The 15,030-nt window shown below is 37.2% G+C and overlaps 1 protein-coding gene across 2 annotated transcripts in view; it reads left to right on the plus strand.

Moving 5' to 3' along the window:
- LOC143344712 (TWiK family of potassium channels protein 7) overlaps positions 1 to 15,030 on the plus strand; it is a 264,886-nt gene that overhangs the window by 116,124 nt on the left and 133,732 nt on the right. For both annotated transcript variants that reach the window (XM_076771023.1, XM_076771024.1), the window contains one exon: positions 10,924 to 10,961. The gene's annotated coding sequence lies outside the window, so the exon portion shown is untranslated. The remainder of the gene's footprint in view (positions 1 to 10,923; positions 10,962 to 15,030) is intronic.

Genomic DNA, 15,030 nt, shown 5'->3' on the forward strand with positions numbered 1-15,030 from the left:
AAAAATCGATGTATGCTTCTCGTTTTTATTTCTAATATAAATAACATTATCTTTATCGTGCGTTAAACGCGATCAGCAGAATTGAAATTCTGCATTAAAGTTGGAGTACGTTTCGCCCGCAGCGCTCCAAACCTGACCGTAATATGTTCATTATGAGAAATTCGGAATGTATTATTGCAGTTTTGTAATTAACTTTCCGGAAGTTGGCACGTTAGAACTCCGAACTCGTTGTTGTCCCACGTACAGTATATCTCTTAGAAAAAAAGAGAAAGCCGATTAAAATTTGTTTCATTGTTTGTTCTGGGAAAAAGTCAAACGAGTGTTTCGTTATGTGTAGAAAACAGTTTCGTTCGCGCGAGAGTATAATAATCACCATTGTAAAAATATAGTCACTTTCGCTCATATCATTTTCAATTTTGTGTTTTTCTCTTACTATGATGAAAAGTTTTAAAACTGATCGAAGCAACTGGAAAATAAATTACTTCAGCCATTCGTAGAAACGGTCGAATGTACGCGGGAAATTTGCCATTCCGTTTCCGTCCGTCCCGTTGATGCGCGCGTTGTTCCTCCCGCTGTGTGGCCGTCGCTTCATCGTCAATTTAATTAAGTTCTTAAACGTAAACGAGCCATGGCCGTTCGTAGAATCGTGGGCGTGCTGAGACAGCAACGGGCTGGAAGAAAGTCACGGCCGGAAGCTGGGAAAAGGGCAGCCCGCGAGTTCGACACGCTGGAACTGCAGTCGAAGAGGCAAGGACGGTTCCGTGTGCGGAATTGTTCGTCCCGCTGCCGTGGAATTCCAGCGGCCGGAAGCACGTCCCCGTGAAATGATCACCGCGATTCGCGACGTGTTCTGAAAACGAACAGGCTGCGCCGTGGCTGCTCCTTCAGCGTTCCTTAAATTTTCGGAACTTTCCGTGTGTCAATGTTCCTTTGGCTTTCCCGCCACGAATACCGGCCGAACCCTCCAACCGATATATGCCAATCTCATTAATCTGACAATTATTGGGCAAAGATGCCATCTGCCAAAATTTGGGCAATTACAACTAAATAAGAGAACAATGAATTTAGCAAGAGTACGGCACCATCTTGCGTGTGCCATTTTCTAGACCAGGATCATTTAAGTTAGCTTATCGCTTAAACTTTTAATCTGTTTTAAAAAGCACACCATGTAATTTCAGTAAAAATTCTATACTTGGTCAAAGAATATTATTTCCGATGCAACGTGCTAGCTGTAAATCATTCAATATCGAAGCATCGTAAAGTTATAAATAAAATCATTTTTAGAGTGTTCTTGATTAACAAAGGCGTCAGAATGGCCCATCGTAAAAGAGGAATTTTCAGGCAGCTAGCTTCTGTAAATACTATTTAAGGCGATTGCTTGTGCAAAAACAACTGATTACGACCGAACCGCGAGTCCCGTTCCGATCACCGAGCAGCCGAGTGTTTCCAAACATTCGAGACACCTTGAAGTCCTTGCAGAGGCTCTGTTGCTAACCGAGCTCGGTCGTGATCGGTACGCAATTTGCGAACGGACGCGACGCAGAATTTTATATTCGAGCCGGATACAGTGAGTTTCTGCAGTTTTCTGGTGTTCAAGAAGCCCTCAAACCTAAATATACAATTCAAAATTGCGTGCATCAGCGATCCACACTTGACAAACGACCCAGTTGAGAAGTAGTTTCTTTAGCAAGGTTCCATGTTATACCACCAAAGTAAGTAACTTTACAAAAATAATTATTATTCGTATACAATACTTGGAATTTCCTATCGTTTTATTTTTACTGGTTAAAAGGACGTTTCTAATATCGATCAGTATAATTCTCGTTTCCACCAATACAGTTTTTCTTGTTCTCTTAATTGTATATGATACGGTATATTTGATTTTTCGTGGTACTATTTCGCCAAACGCGTATTTATCCGCAACCCTTTGTACCATGGGACACTAAACAATTTCGCTCGAAGGGAATTTTAATATAAACATAAATATTTCTGGTACGCGCGGTCTAGAGAAAATTCGAAAATTTCACAATATTAGGATGCATCGGTGCATGTCCATGCATTGCAAATCCAACAGAAGTTTTATGCATGAAATTCAAATTTTGATTAAACGTTTACTTATTCCTCAGGCACAGAAATAAAACCCCGGGGCTATATATCATTGGGGGTGGGGGAGAGGGCACGGTGTTTTAATTAATATTTATTACGCCGTGAAAGCGCGTATAATTAATAATTTTGAAACCGGAATGGTGCCGACGCGAGCAAGGTTTACCCGTTGTCTGCGAAACGTGATCAATGAATCGTCTCTTTCACGGAGAACAAAAGAATCAGTGTAACGGTATTAATGCACGTTCAATGACGATGCTTTATTCGACAATTTTCTTCGCGCTACAGTCGAATTGTTCCCCGTCAAAGGTCACTCGTTATTATTATGCATTATTTTGAAAGTTTTAAACGCAAAAGATTAGAAGATTAGAAAAAAAGTGGATGGTCGAAACATGAACGAAGTTTAACTTTGCGAGGTTCGCCAGTTTCGATGTACGTTCACGGAAAAGCGTTGCTAATACGTAGTCACGTTTCGAAGAAGCTTTGATTGATAGAAACGCTGTACATAATATTCTCCAAAAAGTAACCACACCCGAGGAACAGGAAAGACACGAAGTGTAACGTAGGTCGTCTTCAAAGCCTTTCTGAAAAATGGGTCACGCTCGTTACACGTTCGATTGATGCACAGCTTTGCGCTTATTCGGTATCCCCTTTTTCCTTTCCTTCATCACTTTGCCGTTTTCTTCCTGTGCACTAGCCTGTCCTAATTTCTGTTCGCTATTCCTAAGAATATTCCTACGAAATCACGTTGAATACGGTTGAAAAATATCTGGGACAATAACGTTCACACCATTTTAGATACGCTTCTCCTTCAACTATAATATAAATCACCTGCACGTAAAAATATTAGAGATTTAAATGAACAATTATATATTATATACAGGGTGTTTAGCCACCCCTGGGAAAAATTTTAATAGGGGATTCTAGAGGCCAAAATAAGACGAAAATCAAGAGTGCCAATTTGTTGATGGAGGCTTGGAAGGTGAGAAATTTTTCGACGAAAAAAAAAATTTTCGAATCGTTCTAAAAAAATTATTTTCAGTTGCGGGGGTCAATTACAATCATTTTTGGTGAATAGACATACCTTCGAAATCCTGCGCATTTTCGAGAAAAAAATTCAATACGGGTGAAACTTTACACGTTAATAACTTTTTAACGAAGCCTCGATCTGCAAATTGGTATTCTTGATTTTCGTGTTATTTTGGCCTCTAGAATCGAATCTAGAATCAAATTCGCGATACAGATTGTCTCTTTGGATTCTAATAATTTGGCAGAACCACGAATTCCTTCGGTAAATTAAAAACTGTTTTCCATTGTGTTCTTCGACAAAACGCGATACTCAAGATAGTTTATTTTCAACTATCGTGATCGTACCACAATTCTAATATACATAATTAAAATTTAAAGTACAACGAGCCCGATTGAAACGATAAACAATATTCTGAGAAAACGAGGTTAACAATTTTGGTTTTCTTTGGTTTGTTATCGATCTTCCGGCGTAATTACAACGACGGTGAACGATGGTCTGAATTTAAAGCTAAAAAAGAATGCGTTCAACTAGAACTTAGGACCGCTGCGAATGCCAAGCAAGCCCAATGGTCGAGTACTAAGTACAAAGTCCGTTTGAAGGTCCTCACAAAGGCCTGTGTAGGTGGTTCCTGGACGGTCACAAAGGCCAAAATACACGTTCTGGTGGCTGAGAGAATTCTGATTCGAGCGTTCGAATCGCTTCAAAGTTCAAAGTATTCCGAAATATTCTGACATCTATGTCCAAAGCGATCTTGGTGAGTCGTAGATGGAGGTAGGGGAATAAAGTCTCCCTTTTAGAGGCTAGCTGCATGCATCATGCAACCGTGCAATGCGGACACGTTACTCATCTCCTGAACCCTTTTGATATCGAGGGTTTCCGCGCGTAGGTATACGCGAGAAATCCCACTGAAGGTACACCCAGTCAGTCACACTTTCTTTAACTTTACATAAATCACGTCGTTTCTATGATAAAACGAAAACCAATAAAGGGACGAGAAAACAATAAATAGTATATCCCAGTACTGTCGAAGTTTCCAATAAATAGAGTCCTTACGTTTCTCTAAATGTTCAGAACCAGGTCGAAAAATTTGTCCGAAGGTATCAAAATAAATATTCTGTGACCTGGACATGTTTTAGAATTCAATAACACAAGTTTGGGAATATATTTTTAAATAGGAAAAACGAATTTTTTAGATATTATTTCTTAGATTTTCAGTAAAATGAATCCTTCTTAAAGGAAATTAATTTATATAACGTGATCTAAAATAAACCTTAATAAAATGAAATAAAAATAAATGTTTCGATTGATACATATTTTTGAAAATAACGAGTTCGAAGATACAGCACGCAATCAGTCCAGTTTCTTCCTTTTCGCCAAGGAAAAAGAGGGATTGGATTCGCGTTTCCGTCGTCTGTCCGTTAACCTAAACGCTGATACGAAAATCTTGTGACGCGTTCGCGTTTTTCCCGTAGAACGATACACCGATACCGAATATCTAGATTTCTGCTCTCAACGATTTAATCCGTGCATCCGCATTGTTCCGTGCCGTTGGATCGTTCGATCTGAATTTAGTTTTGGCAATAAAATTCGATTAAAACTGAGAGTATTACCTGCTCGTTGAGATTTAACCTCCGTAACACTATTGATTAATTATCAACTGAACCGAAATGCGTATCACGGAAATGTGTCGGTTCACCGACCTGACGTTATCTCTTGAAATGCTTTTTCTCAGTCGAGATAGGTTTTCTACGGTGTTACAGCAGGACACTGACAAAGTATTTTAGTGCCCGTTGCTACCTTTGCCCGGTTATTCGATATAGAAATTAGAGATTGTACATATTATAAAATTTGAAAAGTAATTTTTAAGTTTACCTTCTTTTTGATTTTTTAGAGTTTGATGCGTTAATTTGAAAAAATTTATGAACGTAAGAAAGCTAAATTCTAATTGTTCACAAAAGATATCATGTATTTGATATAATTCGTCATAAAAATGATAATATTATTTAATGAAATAAAAACGTAAATATGATATTAGAATATAAATTCCAAGTAGTCATGTTTCTATAATTATTCGCAATTCCTTTTCCCTAATTGGATCGTTAAAACGTATATTAATTATAATACAGAGGTAGAATGCATAAAAATACATATACAACCATAAAAAAAATTGGGAAATATAATTTGAAATTGGATATAAAGAAATAACAATGTATAATAGAATGTCCCTTAACGCGACTAAATATTCGATTTAGTTCCTTCGATAATATAAATTGTCTATTTAATTGCAAATATATTTGTTTCGACGTCTGTCATTTACAGTGGTATCTCTTACGTAAATATTAGTATATACGTACAAATATTTGCCATTTCTTCTCATCATATTTTACGCGATGGTAGCAAATAAACGAATTGATTAAAAGAAACCAATCGTACGTTTTAAATGAAATTGTGTGTCGATACGGTTCCGATGGATTGCGTAATGTCGACGGAATATCGATCGGGTTGGAGTTTTTTTTTGTTACGATGGTTGTTCTTTTTGTTGCAATTTGTTTGAACTACTTTGCGGACGGCCTGACTTCCAGGGGAGTTTCGACAAAGCTCGCATGGCCATAAACCGAATTCCCTTGTAACAAATCCATCGACATCGACGGTTCCACAGGCACGTATACTGCTGCTGGTAGGTTTCGAAGTTAGTTTCGAGCACGTACCGAGTATAACTTTAAAGTAGCCGCTATTAATACAAGGTTCAGTCGTTTTTCAAATGGTTTCTCGGCTCCCGGAACGCGTGAGAAACGTTGCGATGCGTGGAACTCCAGCATGCACGTCGTACATCGAAAATTATTTTTCATAAGACTCGACGTGGAATTTATTGCATAAACAACGGCCATTATTTCGTTTAAGGTGATTCGAACATATTATTTCGATTAATTTCCCATCGAAACGTGCAAGACTTCAACTAAAACCAACCCTATCTCGCATATACATTAAAATTTTTAAATCAAATTTTATTCAGTAATTACTGGAAGTTACTTTTAATTCATCACATACCACTAATCGTTAAATAGTATTGTAATTTTAAAAACGACTTAAATAGTTATATTATAATTTTTTTTTCTGATTTAGGACTGCATTAGATATCGATACTTATACGTTTCTACCGTGACTAAATATTAATCGCTTACGTTCATCGATTGTTGTTTATTTAGTTCAATAGTTATGGGAATCACCCTGATTAATATTCATATATCTCGGTGCATAAATCAGGTTATTTGTGAATCGTGCTACTGCAGTTCAGTCGCGTCAGTGGTTGATATTCATGACCCTGAGTTGTAATCAATGTGGCTCAACTGTCATACTCTATCGATTCTTCGCTTCGAAATGCTAATTGTGCATGCTGATAATTGCTCTTTGCGCATTACACTGACAAACGTTTACGTATTATTATAATTAGAAATAATTGAGAATATTACGTGAACGATATCCCACCTAGTTTCGAACTAGTTTAGAGATTTTGCAAATTCCAACAAGTGCTCGAAAATAAAATAGCTAACTTTCATAACGTAATAAAGATAGTTTGTTACATAATAATAAACTTAAAAAAAAACACATGTTAGAATATTTCAATTCATTTGCAGTCAATGAGAAAACAAAAGAAAAGAAATTAGAATCGTTTTATTAAGCATTTACGTTTATTCGAGAATCGTTGAAAAATAGCCAGCGACGTTTGAGAATTTAAATAAAATGTCTTCGTCGATTTTCTCTTCCTTTCCCGTTTTTAACGACGGGCCATTATTTCGTTTGATATCGATAAGAATCGTTTTTGGCGTGAAGTATATGTATAATGGCTGACCATAAACAGGAGGAAATTGTGAAGAACACCGTTGAGATAATGCAGGTGCATAAACCGTAAAACCAAATCAGGCGAAAACGTTGAACGGTAAAGTGTTATCAAGATCGAACGTTTCACGATCTCTATTCCGATGTAGCCGCGTTATTGCACGGATTTAGAATATCGTTCCATTTCACCTATTACCCTCTTCGCTCATCTTTCTTCTCTTCCCTTCGTCCCGGTATTTAAAAAGTATACGCCATATTTTATGGATTATAAAATCACAACGCGTATCTCTGTTACATTACGTCGAACGAACCAAGCCTAATTAGCAAAATTATGCACGACTATAACTTACGAACCTTCGGTCTCATTATTAGCTATAACTCGCGAAACTTTATTATATTATAACTTACATAGTTTCTATCTTTATTAGTCGTAACTTGGAAACGTGTATTGCCTTTTGAGATCGATTCTGTCAAGTCCAACGGAGTTCATAGAATTAATAGAATGAATAGAGGTAAATACAGTGAAACAATTCCTGAGAAACAGAAACTACTTTTGTAAATAGGAGTAATACAGTATGATAAACAAATTTGATAAAAATAAATGAACGGTTTTTATATTTAGTCCGCGTTTCGGACGTTTATGCGGGCCGCGGCGTACGTAATTCTTAAAATCTAATTAGTATTCAGTTACAGTAGACGATGGAAAAGTTCGGAACTCCGTGACGAAGCGTACGAATTGCAACGAGCGTTTAAAGCTTAATCGGGAGGAAATATAATCAAAATAGCGGGCGCACGAGGCTTCACGAAGGGCTCCGGAGGTGAAATTTTAAAGCGGTTCGTTCCCGATTTACGAAACGGCCGTAGTTCGAGGGTTGAAACGATCGCGAAAAGGTGGATAACATTCTATCACGGTCGTCTATCCGCGATAGTTCGGAAAGTGAACGAGACTTTGCAGGTACTTCACTGGATAAGTGGCATTCCGCGCATTTCTTCGGGAACCGCTCCCGGGAATGCTCGAACGTTGTAAAATGCCTTAAAAGTTTCGACGTTGCCGCGATTTATTTATTCAAACCGGCGAAATCTTTTGGGATTGAAAACAGACGATGCTTGCACTTTTCATTTTCTATTTGGAACTTTTCTTCCTTTTTTGCCCGAGTCTTCCTGGCTGCCAACCCGTAAGCCCCAAGATTTATCTCGCCCGACGTTTTCGTCTTATTCCTTGGCAGAACTTCAGCGCGACGATTTTTTACCCCGCTTTATCGTCAATATGTTTCCCCGCGGAACATCTTGCGCGAGGAACGTCTGATTTTAACGCGCGAAAAAATGCCTGGGACATGGTTGCTCACCAAAGTATCTGATAATTCGACGATATGAATGTCCAAGTTTAATTTCCTTTTATTAATATTGATTTGAAATTCTTTTTCTGTAACATTGACCTGGACACTTTGGGAAATATTTGAAAATATTTGTGACGAGATTAATTTTTATATTAGACTTGTTTTTTATAATGGTATTTAATCTGTCGTAATGTGAACACTGTCAACAAATTTTCTGAGCTGCCACAAGTCATTCGAACATTATTTTTATAATTTTATTCGTTCCTGAAAGTTTAGAACTATTTAAAACATAGAATATTTTATCATGAACTGCCAAAATTCCCATGTTCCTGTACCATCTAAAAAACTGCTAAAGAAGGTAAATTTTATTCGCTATCAGAAAATAGTTACACAATTTTGATTTCCATCCTAGTGTTTTTTCTTCTTTTTAAACATTCGGATAGCATAACACATCGTGCTAATTTCAACATGAAAATTTAAATTGGAGATTATGTTTTTTACTGCATATTCTGATAGCTGGCAGCCAGGTATTTGCAAAACACAACCTGCTTTTGTCTTTTGCATAAGCCGTTGTCAGGATATGAGCCCTCAAAATTGACACGCCGCCGACATTAGCATTATTACACAGCAGGGAGGGAGGTCACTCGGTTGGACTTTGTACATCATAGCGGGTCTAAAAAGAGTCAATTAGGCGTGTACGCGCGTGTCACGGAATTTCTAAGGACCTTAAGCTCGGTTAATGTTCAAATTTTCAACCGCGTTTAGCATGGTGCGATGCTAATGGCGGCGTGGCAAATTTGAGGGTTTATGACTTGAGAATGGCTTATGCAAAATACAAAAATAGTGTTTTAACGATGTCTCGATTTTAGATATGAAAATACACTGCAAAAATATATAAATTTTCTACATTTTCCAAGTCGAGAAGATTAAAATACTATACTATATTGCCATTAAATCCAAGATCGAGTCAGGTTTGAAGATTGCAATTACAAAACCATTCCTGCATTCTATAACAGTGCCAGTTTAAAAAACGGACAATATCGAATTCGCGTTATCGATTCGTGTTACACGAACGTCGGGGAAGAGTTTCGAGATTCCGGGGGGGTGTCTGTTTCGAGGACCTGTGACGGATTCCGGCGAAGAGCGAAACCAATGTTCGGGACTCGCTGGAACCGTCAGAGATTTCGTCGGTTGAAAAGGATCAGTGTGTGCAAATAAACTCGACAACCGTCCGGAAAAAGGATCCTTCAAGCTGCGAAGTGACTTCGAGCACGCGGGATTTCGCCTCGCCGCGACGCTGGAACGTCGATTGTGCCTCAGGGCTGACGGAATTTCGCAAATTTTCGACTTGGTCATTTGTTTGGGAAAAGAAACTCGAACGACGGAACGATCCGACAAACGCGACATCTATTTCAATTAGATTGCCCGGAAGTTAACCGTGGGACTTCCTAACTTTGCATTCATGAGATTACTTCGGGACGCGGTTAAAGTTTCCATTGTTTGCGCGTGTTGCTGTCCGGAAAAAATAAAACACCCACCGTTGGGGTACAAAAATGCTTGGATAACAATAATAAATTTTATTTCTAGACTTGATATTTTTAATACACGTGCAACTTGAAATTGGGGTCAACTAACATTTTTATTTAGGTCGATATAAAAAAAATAAATAAATTATCGTACGATTTGAAATTCAAATATTTTATACAGGGCGTTCGATCGCCTCTGCTATTAGTAGCCGATCGTTTAAACGGAAGATCTTGCGTTTAATCTTCGCTTGGTCGTCCATTGTTTTTATCTCCTTAGTTCGTTCTAGCCCGGTGTAATAACGATGTTACGAATTAGTTAGTCTCCCTCGTCATGGACGCTTTTGATATCGTAGACATAAATTTTCGCTTTAAAAGGCTTTCGAATTTGAATTTCCACGGTCCAGAAACTGGAACGAAAATTATTCGTGTCTTGGGAAGTAAACTTGCTAACTTCTCGTTTGCGTTCAAGCAAGTTTCTTATCCGCTGTGCTTCGAGCGAGAAAGAATACGATTGTTCTAGATTACGAAGTTGTCTATCCGTTCCGTCTGCAATTCCAAGTATTTTCGAAAGAATTCGTCTAAAGTGAAATTAATATAAGATGAAAATCGAAACGATCGTCTGGGGAAATAAAATTCGCTGTAACCGAGGTTGAAAGTTTTTTAATTTTCCGAGTCCCTCGATCTTTTCGTAACGAGCACGTATCTAAATGGCTCGGGGAGACAGTCAACTGTCACACGCATCTCGTAAAATTGAGTATTCGGTTCTCGAGGATCGTGTAGATTCGCGAAAAGCTCTTGTATAAGCAAACAAGTAGTAAAAGCTATCGACTAAATGGGTGTTGCGCTTACCTTTGTCTCGCGTTAAAGCCTCGATATTAAGCAAAGGTTATGGTTCGATATCCTCTTCCTATAGTATGGAATAATCGATATGCAGAAACTAGCGCGTCCTTTGTACTTGTATAATGTAAACAGTTGGTCGTCTGAGTAATACTTTATTGACTCTGCTGTAGCAAAAAAACTAGACTTTCATTTATATCATTTATAAATAATATGCATCTAGACGTTATCAAACATTTCGTTTTTGTTTCAGATGGAATAATAAGTGGCTGAACTCTGTGGACTCTTTCTGTAAGTTACATTTTCATTATATTCGAAACAACGGTAACTATCGTAATAAAAATATAATCAAAAATCACAGATTATCATACTTGGATCGAAAAAGTTATAATTAAATATAAAAATTTACTATATGACGGTAAAAATTCTTTGAGTGACGATATTTGTGATACCATTTACATAAATATTTGAGTTCCTGAATTTGATAATTCAAGTGCTTGATCTGTCATTTTGATTTGGAAACGTTTTATCTTTTAAAAAGCGATAATTAGTAATGGATATACGTATATAACGAGCAGGATCGACGAGATAAAACTTCGTACTTTAATTCATTGAATTTTGTTAATCGTGAAACATGTGATCGAGCAGGAAAATGAAACCTTCCCTTTATACCATACCATCGGTTTTTCCCTTCACTTTTTATAACAAACTTTCGACTGTCGATAGCAGGAGTCGGTAGTAATTGGTTCCCGTTATGAAAAACTGACTACGTTGTTGCTGAACTTTTCCACTATTAGTTTAAAACGAATCAAATTTTTTCCCTCGTAATAATTAAAACTATCAAAAAATCGTAGAACCAGAAGAGAAAAAGGACGACAGTTTATAGTCTATTTTTTTGGTGCACAGATAAGCATATTGTTTAGCTTTATTTTTAGGGACATTAACAATTACAAAATTATAACATCTTCTATTTAACAAGTTTAACAAGATTTGAGACGTGGTCTGCACAAAAAATTATATGTCCTAGACTGTTGAATATTTTTACGTGAAAAAAATTCTGTACCTCGCCAAGCTATACATATACGTAAATAATAGTGCAAAATATCAAATCGATAGGTTAAATAATTTTTCCCGCGTAAAATTTCAAAGATGTCCCAATTTTTCTAAAACGAATAGAGATTATGATCGACTATAAACCCCAGCTGTCGTCTTTGCCAAGCAACTTTCGAACGAACGTTTCGCGCGTCAGAACCTAACGCAAATGAAAATGGACCTATAAATTTTAAGCTCTTCAGCGGATTTCCGTCACATGGTCAAACAACAGCAACGGTATACTTAATAATTACCGATGCGACCATCGCGCACACTTTTCACCGTACGGTCGACGGTTTTGCGAACCGACGGAATTAATGCCCCCGCTATCGACGCAATTAGTTAGTCGGTCCGTTCTCAGTTGCGTAAATGTTTTTTGATAACAGTTTAATCCGACCGAGCCGTTAATTAACCGATTCCGATGTACACGCGCGAATTTCGATTCCGTAGCGCTGAAACGATACTGAGACGCGTCGATGTTTTCGAATTTCGTTTCGCCAGAATTATTAGCACACTTTTCGGGATTTTCATTAGCATCCTCCCCCAAATTGACATGTCCCAATTAACAGACACGACGACGAAATATAAATGAGTAATTACGTCGGATAAACGATCGTTGAGGTAGCGTTTAAGCTGAAATTAAACTAACACGCTGAAATGTCACGCTTATTAGCCCGATATTGTTGCACCGTACTCTTTCCGCTGTTGGAAATGGCGCCAACCTGTAAACAATTTAATAATATCGAAAATGAAATTGACCATTGAATGGATCCGTAACAGTTTTTTTTTAATTGTATACTGTTTATTCTGTATAATAACTGTAATTTTGTACGTGGATGCATTTACCTCTACACGCGATAAATTACGTGTGTTTTTTTTTATCGTGCAGTGTTAGATATCCTAGATTCCACTGAAAACTCTGTTATTTCTTTTCGTCCAACATCGTTAAACGTCATCGTTCGCGTTTCCACGGTAAATATGAATGCCTTTTGCTAGCCTTAAGCGATCCGTAATTTGCATTTTCAACGTCAGGCTAATTAAGAAGCAAATTTATGTCTCTAGACGCCATTTACGGTGGTAGACTTCACTAATTATAATATTAGTTTCTAAAATAAGAGACTAGAAACCAGAGGAGTCGCTTTGTATTCGTAATAGGACGTGGTTGACGCAAACTTCTTTGGAACACAAGCTCTAACGAACTACTCTTTGAATTCTGATCTTCATTCACCAGCCCGCGGGCACCAAATGTTATTTTCATTAACCGTAAAAGATGGATAAGCACATTGCTCTTTTAACTGGGTGCTACACTTGCTTCGAATTGAACCTTTCCCCTTAACTGGTTTCTTCTCTGAAGCGTTAATTGTTTATTAGAAACTCTTGACTGCATTTCACGTGATTTCATTTTTAACTTCTCTTATATTCTACTCGTAAAATTCCTGTACGAGAGGTACTTATTTATTTATTAAAAAGTATACAAGAGAAAATGATGCTTTTACAGTTGAAAACAGTGCTTATAGATAAACAATATATAATATAGTATAATACAGTATGTAACATAGAAAAAAATAGAATTTTTTATTATAAAGTAATTATAAATTATAAACCTGATTTTTAAGAGGAAATTTTAATGGTAAAAAATTCGAATAGTGATCGTATCATACTTTTAATTCTCTTAAAGAGGATTGTAATATGGAAACGAACAATAAATTCTTTCAAGATCTTTTTTCTATTATTTATTCTTGCAATTTAAATATAAAAGCAAATAAGTACACTTCACTTTTCTTGAGCGCAAGAGCGAATTTTCGAATCAATTTCTATATAAATTCTCACAGCTGTATTTTGCATATGCAAAAAATATTCAGATTTCTATGGAAATTTTCACGCGTATGCAAAAAAAATGGAGCACGCCCTTAAATGAATTTTTTTAAAACATTGAACGTTTGCCCCATCGTTGCTCTACACCGAGACACGTTGTTCTCGGTCGTTGGTTCTTTCGGATAGGAAATATTCTCCCGAAACGACTGTAGCAACCAGCACCAGCGACCGTAGGTGATTCCAAGGAAGTGGTGGAAATAAGACTTTCATAACAGGGGAGGTAAAACAAGTGTAAAACAAGTGTTCGCCGCACAGACGTTTCGGACAGGAACGTGGCTCGGTGACCTACCACCTGTGCCTTCTCCATTTCCGACGTAGTTTTCTCCCATGATAGAAACGAGGTGCGATTTCGTGAAACGTAGTCTCCTCTTACAGCATGCAACAACAGGTATACTTTGGTGTATCATAAAAACCATACTTCTTTTTACTTGCGCGCTGGGGAGAACAAAACCTTCATAAAACACGTTTCAATTCTCCCTGATCGCGGTTTGACTATTAAAAATCTTTTTTTATTTTTCTGATATATGCATAAAATTTTAATGGGAGATTCTGAAAATCAAGAATATCAATTTGTTGATTGAGGCTTCGTTAAAAAGTTATTAACAAAATTAAATAAAAAAATTTTTAATCATTCACGGAAAAATTATTTTCGGTTGCGTGGGGGCAATTACAATCATTTTTGACTCGAAGAGAGAGTTGAAGTGTAACAATTAATAGAATTCTATTTAATTATTTTAGTTTTTGGAATGAAAACAATAAGAGTTTCGAGGGTGGCGATAGTTCAGGGAAGAAACGGTAGTTTAGTTGAACGTTAGCGTGTTAAAAGCTCGGGACAACATTACGTGCAACAAGCACTGTGGCGTGAGCAACAAGTCTGCGATATTACACCGGTGCACGCAAAACAATTTCGTATAGTTCTTATCAGCATTACTGTTGAAGATTTGGAAACAGCTGGGTTTACCCAGTACGTGACTTTCCACGCTATTTTCGAAACACGGAATTCCTATGCCACTTGTGTTCATATTCATTTCTAGATAGGAAGCTCCAAGTTCTAATTACGGGACTTGGAGATCTTCAAATTCTTCCTGATTCCAACCCTGACCTTTTAATGGGCTTCTTCAAACGTTGAAAGTAATTATACATATGCTTGAGAGTCATACAACGGTAGATTTATGGATATTAATAGCGTATTTACATATTTTTATCGCAAGAACTTCATCTTTCCGTTAATGTTACTTTCACAACCTCATTGAAAATAAAAATCTACATATAATACAGATATCTGACCCTACGTTAAATTATAATCGACCTGGGTCCGATGAGGCAGAGTGGGGATGAGAGCGTTGCAACAACTCGGGGGAAAGAAAGTTGCAATAAGCCGGGGAACACTGTA

Source organism: Colletes latitarsis, chromosome 8 (genome assembly GCF_051014445.1).
Source record: "Colletes latitarsis isolate SP2378_abdomen chromosome 8, iyColLati1, whole genome shotgun sequence".
Classification (NCBI taxonomy): Eukaryota; Metazoa; Arthropoda; class Insecta; order Hymenoptera; family Colletidae; genus Colletes; species Colletes latitarsis.